Here is a 5,838-nt window from a genome sequence, read left to right on the forward strand (position 1 = left end):
TCTGAAATCAATAAAAACATATATTAAAAAACATGTACAAGAGTAGAGGAAAGAGTATAATAAATTCTTGTGGAGTTATCTCTTAATTTAAACAAATATCAACACTTTGCCTGTCTTATTTCCCATCTCCTTTATTTTTTGTTTGTTTGTTTTCTATGGGAATACTTTAAAGCAATTCCTAGACATCATATAATTTCATCAGTAAATATTTCTGTATGTATCTCTAACAGATAAGAGCCTTTCTTTTCCATTGCCAATTGCAAACGTTATAATGCACAAAATTAATAACAATTTCCTAACATCTCTATTACAGAAATACAACAGTGGTTTCTGTAGTTGGTCCATTCATCACATTTATTTGCTGTGCGGTGCTCAGCACAGCGAGGGGTGAACCTGAGGGGGCTGGTGAAGGCTTAAAGAAGACAGACAAGAGAATAAAGCTGGTGCTAGGTGGGACACTGCTCTCGGATGGAGAGACAGTGCCACAGCCTGTAAGCAGAGTCTTTATTTTGTAGCCAGATTCCATGAGGCAAAGTAAGGGTGTGGTCAAGATGTTTAGAATGTTCTCAAGGGTATTTGCTTGACTTCTTGTTGCTGATGACATAAATTTGAAACTAACAATGCCAATATTAGTACTAACAAAAAGACTTTTGAGTGTGGCTAAGATTCCTATCTCAAGAAAAATGTACAGTCAGAAATACTGTGTTTTAAAGTCACTTGAAAGAATTTTTTCTCTTTGTAGTTGTGCCACCAACTTGATATGCTATTATGTGTATTTGTTTCAGTTTGATTTAAATTGGGGGGATGACCTTTTTTCTTTTTCTGTCTTTTTCTTTTCAGTTTATAAGATTTGACTAATAAAAGCTACAAAATAAGGTACAGTCAGAAATAGCCTATAATGTGGTGCCTCTGTTTCAATATTTTAATATGTGTGCATATTGGGATAGCCTCCTCTTTTCTGACACAAAAGGTAGCACACATTGTTCTGTACCTGGGTTTTTTTGTCACTTAACATGTTGACCTGGAGATGACATCACATCAGTTGATAGAGACTTTCTTTATTCCTTTTCACAGCTGCGTTAAGTACTACATTTTGTAAATAGAGCACAGTTTTCTCAGTCAGTCCCCTATTAATAGACATTTGGCTTATTTCTAGATTTTTGCGATAACAAATTATGCCATAGTGAATAGAATTGCATATATGCTGTTTTGTATTTTTACCAGCATATCTATGGAAATTACAATATTCTTAGAAGAGGAATAGCTTGGTCAAAAGGTAAATACATATGTAATTTTAGTAGATACTGATACCAAACAACCCTTAAAATGTTGTACTATTTTTGAATTCCTAAAGACAATATATGAGATTGCTTCTTTCTGCACAGCCTGACCAACACATATATTGTCTTTATTTTCCCCCACCTGATAGGTGAGCAATGGCTCTTCAGGGCAGTTTTAATTACAGTTCTCTTATTATGAGCAAGAGGTTAAGGACCAAGTTTACATTTATATTCTGTTTTCCGTAAACTATTCCTTTTTGTCTCTAGCTCATTTTTTTCTATTTTTTTGGGGGGGAGGGGCAAAAATATTTTAATTGTAGTTTAAGCTACCAAACATTTTCCTAACGCTTATGCATTTAGTCATAAGGTAGAATGTTTTTCCTACTCCTAGGTTATAGAAAACTTCATCCATACTTTCTTACGGTTCTTATTTGTACCCAAGATTTTAAACACGTTCCCAACGAGACATTTATGTACACCAAAGTGTCAGTTTACAAATCCAAGTTTATGAAGTAGTGTCAAACATTGCAGTTGTCTACATGAGGCATATTTAATAATCTGTCGTGTTCACACTTGTCTTCATTCTTCTAAATGGCATCAGTCTGAAGTCGTCTTGCCTGCATGGTAAAATGTTTTGTTAGTAAAGCAGAAAAGAGTATTTCCGGACTAATGTATGCCCTTTATGAATGAACATATTCAATCATTGAAAACTTTACCTTTCTAAAAGAAGGTAATGTAAACCATTACGATGCAGCCCACAATCCAGGCAATCAAGAGTAGAATAGGGACCAGAATGCGTGATGATGTACATTCTGTTTAAAAATAAACAAAACAGAACAGATTTGGTAGGTCATTTGGGCATTTTATCTCCTGAAACAAGAGAATAAGAGGGACCTGGTAATAACAAGGGAATAAATACACTCTCTAGTCATACCCATACATGACTATCAGTGTTTTTTCTACAAAAGGTACATGGGACTCAGCTGGAAATTTGGAATAGAAGGCCTGTGTTCAATCATTGGTCTTCCTTTTACAGTTATGTGACCTTGGGCCACTCTGAGCTTGAACTTCCCTATTTGTAAAATGTGGATAATGAAACATGTGATATCTATCCCCTGAAGTTGTTTCAAGGATCAAATGAATTTGAATACATGCAAAGGCTTTGTAAAGTCTATCCACTGTGCATGTTTAGTGAAGACAGCACACATTCATGTATGTGTGCAATAGCACAAAGAGCAGCTGTTTACATACAAACAATTGACAATGATTCTGACGTAATTCCTAGTAAACTAAATAATAATCACAACATAGGGAAAGGTATTGAAATTGTTCTTGGCCTTGATAGCTAACTTTACTCTAAAATATCATAAGGGGAAAAGCACTATATTTTATATGATCATTCTTTTTTTAATCTTCACCCAGGATATTTTTCCATTGATTTTTATAGAGAGTGGAAGAGAGAGGGAAAGACAAAGAAATATTGATGTGAGAAAAACACATCAATTGGTTGCCTCTTGCATGAGTCCCTACAAGGGCCTGGGATGGAGAGGAGTCTGCAACCGATTTACATGCCTTTGCAACTTTAAAAATATCTTTTTAAAATAATATTCACTGCATCTCAATCTTATTCTTTCAAACACACACATATCACACAATAGAGTTAAAAAACGCACAGAAAGATATCATATAAAATTAATGTTTTGGGTTAAGGACTCATATATTCTTCATTGAAAAGCACAATTAGATCGTATGCCATTGGCTAACAAAGAAGATGCATAGTCTTAGCAATTGCATTTCTTCATTTTATAATTTTCATTACTTTAAAGTGTGGAGTTTTAAAAATACTATTAAAATACAATCATCTGGAAACTTCTAAAGACACGTCTAAAATTAAAAGATATTCTCATTAAAGCAAACTTTCAGAAGTTAAAATAAATATTAATCATTTAAATCTATGTTTCCAGAAATGTTGGAGTCTTTCTTAATTCTCAAAAAATAATTAGGTTTTCCTTGCTTCACCTTCCTGTGACCTTGAACAAAGTATTAACCACTGAATGAAAAACCCTTCTCTTTATCTGCCATGTGGTATTGCTTTAAGGATAAAGTGAACATTAAGACATACCTTTTACTCTTATTTGATGAAAGCCTTTTATGAATTAAGGTGCCATTACAGTGGAAGTACATAATAGTACTTTTTTGAGCTGTTCATATATGTGATTTAGTATTTTTCCCAATTTCAAAGAACTTAAAAGTGAATATTGGTATTTTAATTGAGCATTATAACTATTTTATATAGGGATATTTTAATATAATTCTAAAATGTACATATTATAAAGCCTTAATTATTTATAATTCATTGTAAACCAATACAATTGATTATGCCTTAAACATTCAAACTATAACTGCATTTTTGTTCTTTTAACACGAATATGTTAAGTTTTACCAAAAATCTATCCCATTGCTCTGAAATAGGAGTACAGGAACTCAACATAGCACAAATCAGCACAAAACCTTTTTTAAAATATGAAGACCAACTTCAAAATCTTCTTTCTCTGTCCAGGCCTGAGCATGCCCAAGCAATTACACCTGGAAGAATTCTTAAGGTCACATTGCCCTGGGACAAGACTGTCCAAGTTCAAAACATGATGCCACCACTCTCTACGTGCATGATTGTAGGCAAGTTACAAAATTTTGCTGTCTCTGCTTCCTTATCTGTAAAATTGGAATGATGATAATACTGCATATTTCATGAGACTGTCAGGACTAAAAGCAAGAATTCCTGTAGGCATTTAGAAACTATTTCTTGGACACAGCATATTCAGACCATTTTGTCATATCAGCCTTAATCATCTTTCTTAAATATAAAAAATATTTAAAAACCAGGAAAAAAATTTCAGATGCACAGCATATGAGAGATGACTAAGCCCATTTTACTTATTTTAATTTTAGAGTTAGAAAACAGGCTCAGAGAGGTTGAGGGACTTCCTCAAACTCGCAGGCCATTCGTAGCAGCTCTGACAGAATTCAAATGTCCTTAATTCTGGTCCAGCATGCCACAATACCTCAATCTAATCCCTCAAATCTAGTACCACCCTGGAGAATAACTGACTTCTAACTCATCTTTCAAAACAAGTGTGAACAAATTCAGCTTTTAAGTTTGTTTAATCCTTTCAGAATTGTCCACGAATATATAGACATGGTCCATACGCTGCACATCGAATGCATGTTTTTTGGCCACACTAACATACATGGTTAATGCTCTTTTAGCAGATATACCACATTCATCAGAATAACCGAGTAACACCCGATACTGGGAAGCAAAATAAGCCAGGGAGCCTGGGTCTTTTTTTTTTTTTTTTTTTTTGCCAAGACAGCCTGACGCTGAAATCTTACCTTTTTCAGCCATTCTTCCTGTCGTTGGGTGGGCTGATCAGCGCCAGGCTTACTTGTTACTGTTTTCCAGGGTCACTTTGAACTTTAAATAGAGAGATTATCTGAAGAGGGCAGCAGCTGCCCCTCTCCTGGCTGCCAATTGTGTGCAAGCAGAGCTCCTCTGGCAACTCTTAGCCTGTTGTGATGGAGGAAACAAGGGGCCTAAAGAATGAAACAGGCTGAGTTATCCTAACCCAGAGATAGGCAGATTTCTAATTCACCCAATGCCTTCAGCCCACGTGAAGGAGATGATCAGTGAAGGAATGCACAGAAGAAAAATGTCATTGCAATTAGAGAAATTCTGTCCAAGAGGGAGGGCGATATATGGAAAAGAAAGGACTTTGAAGCTGGACAGACGTGACCTCAAATTCTAGCTCTGCTATGTCAGTAAGAAAGGTTGAATTGCTTAACACAGGCACCAGCTTCTTTAATTTTAAAATCAGGAGAGCAATACCTACCCATGAAAAAAAGTGTCATAAAAATGAAATGAAAAAGCTCTGTGAAATACAGTTCTTTATTACATTATAGGATGCAGAAGATAAAACACATTAAATGCTGCCCCTTCCTATGAACCATTCTAAAAAGAGAAATTTTAATATAAAGGTACTAGAAGCAAAAACAATAAAAAGATGTTGTATTGCCAAGAATTATCAGAGAGCAGTCATACACTTGTCTTTATTAGCCAAAAACTAGGACATTTCATTTTTAAAAGTCCAACCTGGTTTATGTAACATGACCTAGACTATGCTTGAGATTTTCTTTGGAATAACTTTAATTTTTAGGTTTGGATAGAAAAGTTTTGCCAAATGACCCTGTGACCAACAAATAGCACCAATACTTCCCAAAACTCCAATATGAGATTGAGAGTGTCCTCCTTTAGAAGGTAAGACTTGCGTGATCAAAGCCATCTCCACGGAGCTCCAAGAAGGACAGTTCCCTGCAAATGACCATGCCCCGTCATAGATCAAAATCCGCCAATGGGTCTCCATCTGAACTCCTTGTTAGGGCACCTAAAAAGCCTCATCTCTACTTTCCCATTTGCAGTGATGCTTCAGCCCCTGTGAGCTCCTTGCTGTTATATGAATTCAGGGTATGCTCCCACAGACATAGGTAAGAACACTTGATT

At 35.3% G+C, this 5,838-nt stretch overlaps 1 long non-coding RNA gene across 1 annotated transcript; it reads right to left on the reverse strand.

Annotated features, from left to right (window-relative positions):
* Positions 1-1,766: 1,766 nt before the first annotated feature.
* On the reverse strand, positions 1,767-4,800 carry LOC107184107. The gene is made up of 3 exons (XR_001514927.1): positions 4,674-4,800; positions 1,997-2,092; positions 1,767-1,897 (listed from the first exon to the last, which is right to left on the reverse strand). It is a non-coding gene; the product is annotated as an uncharacterized LOC107184107 (long non-coding RNA).
* Between the last annotated feature and the right edge of the window lie 1,038 nt (positions 4,801-5,838).

The sequence above is a fragment of the Myotis davidii genome, unplaced genomic scaffold (genome assembly GCF_000327345.1).
Source record: "Myotis davidii unplaced genomic scaffold, ASM32734v1 scaffold1284, whole genome shotgun sequence".
Classification (NCBI taxonomy): domain Eukaryota; kingdom Metazoa; phylum Chordata; class Mammalia; order Chiroptera; family Vespertilionidae; genus Myotis; species Myotis davidii.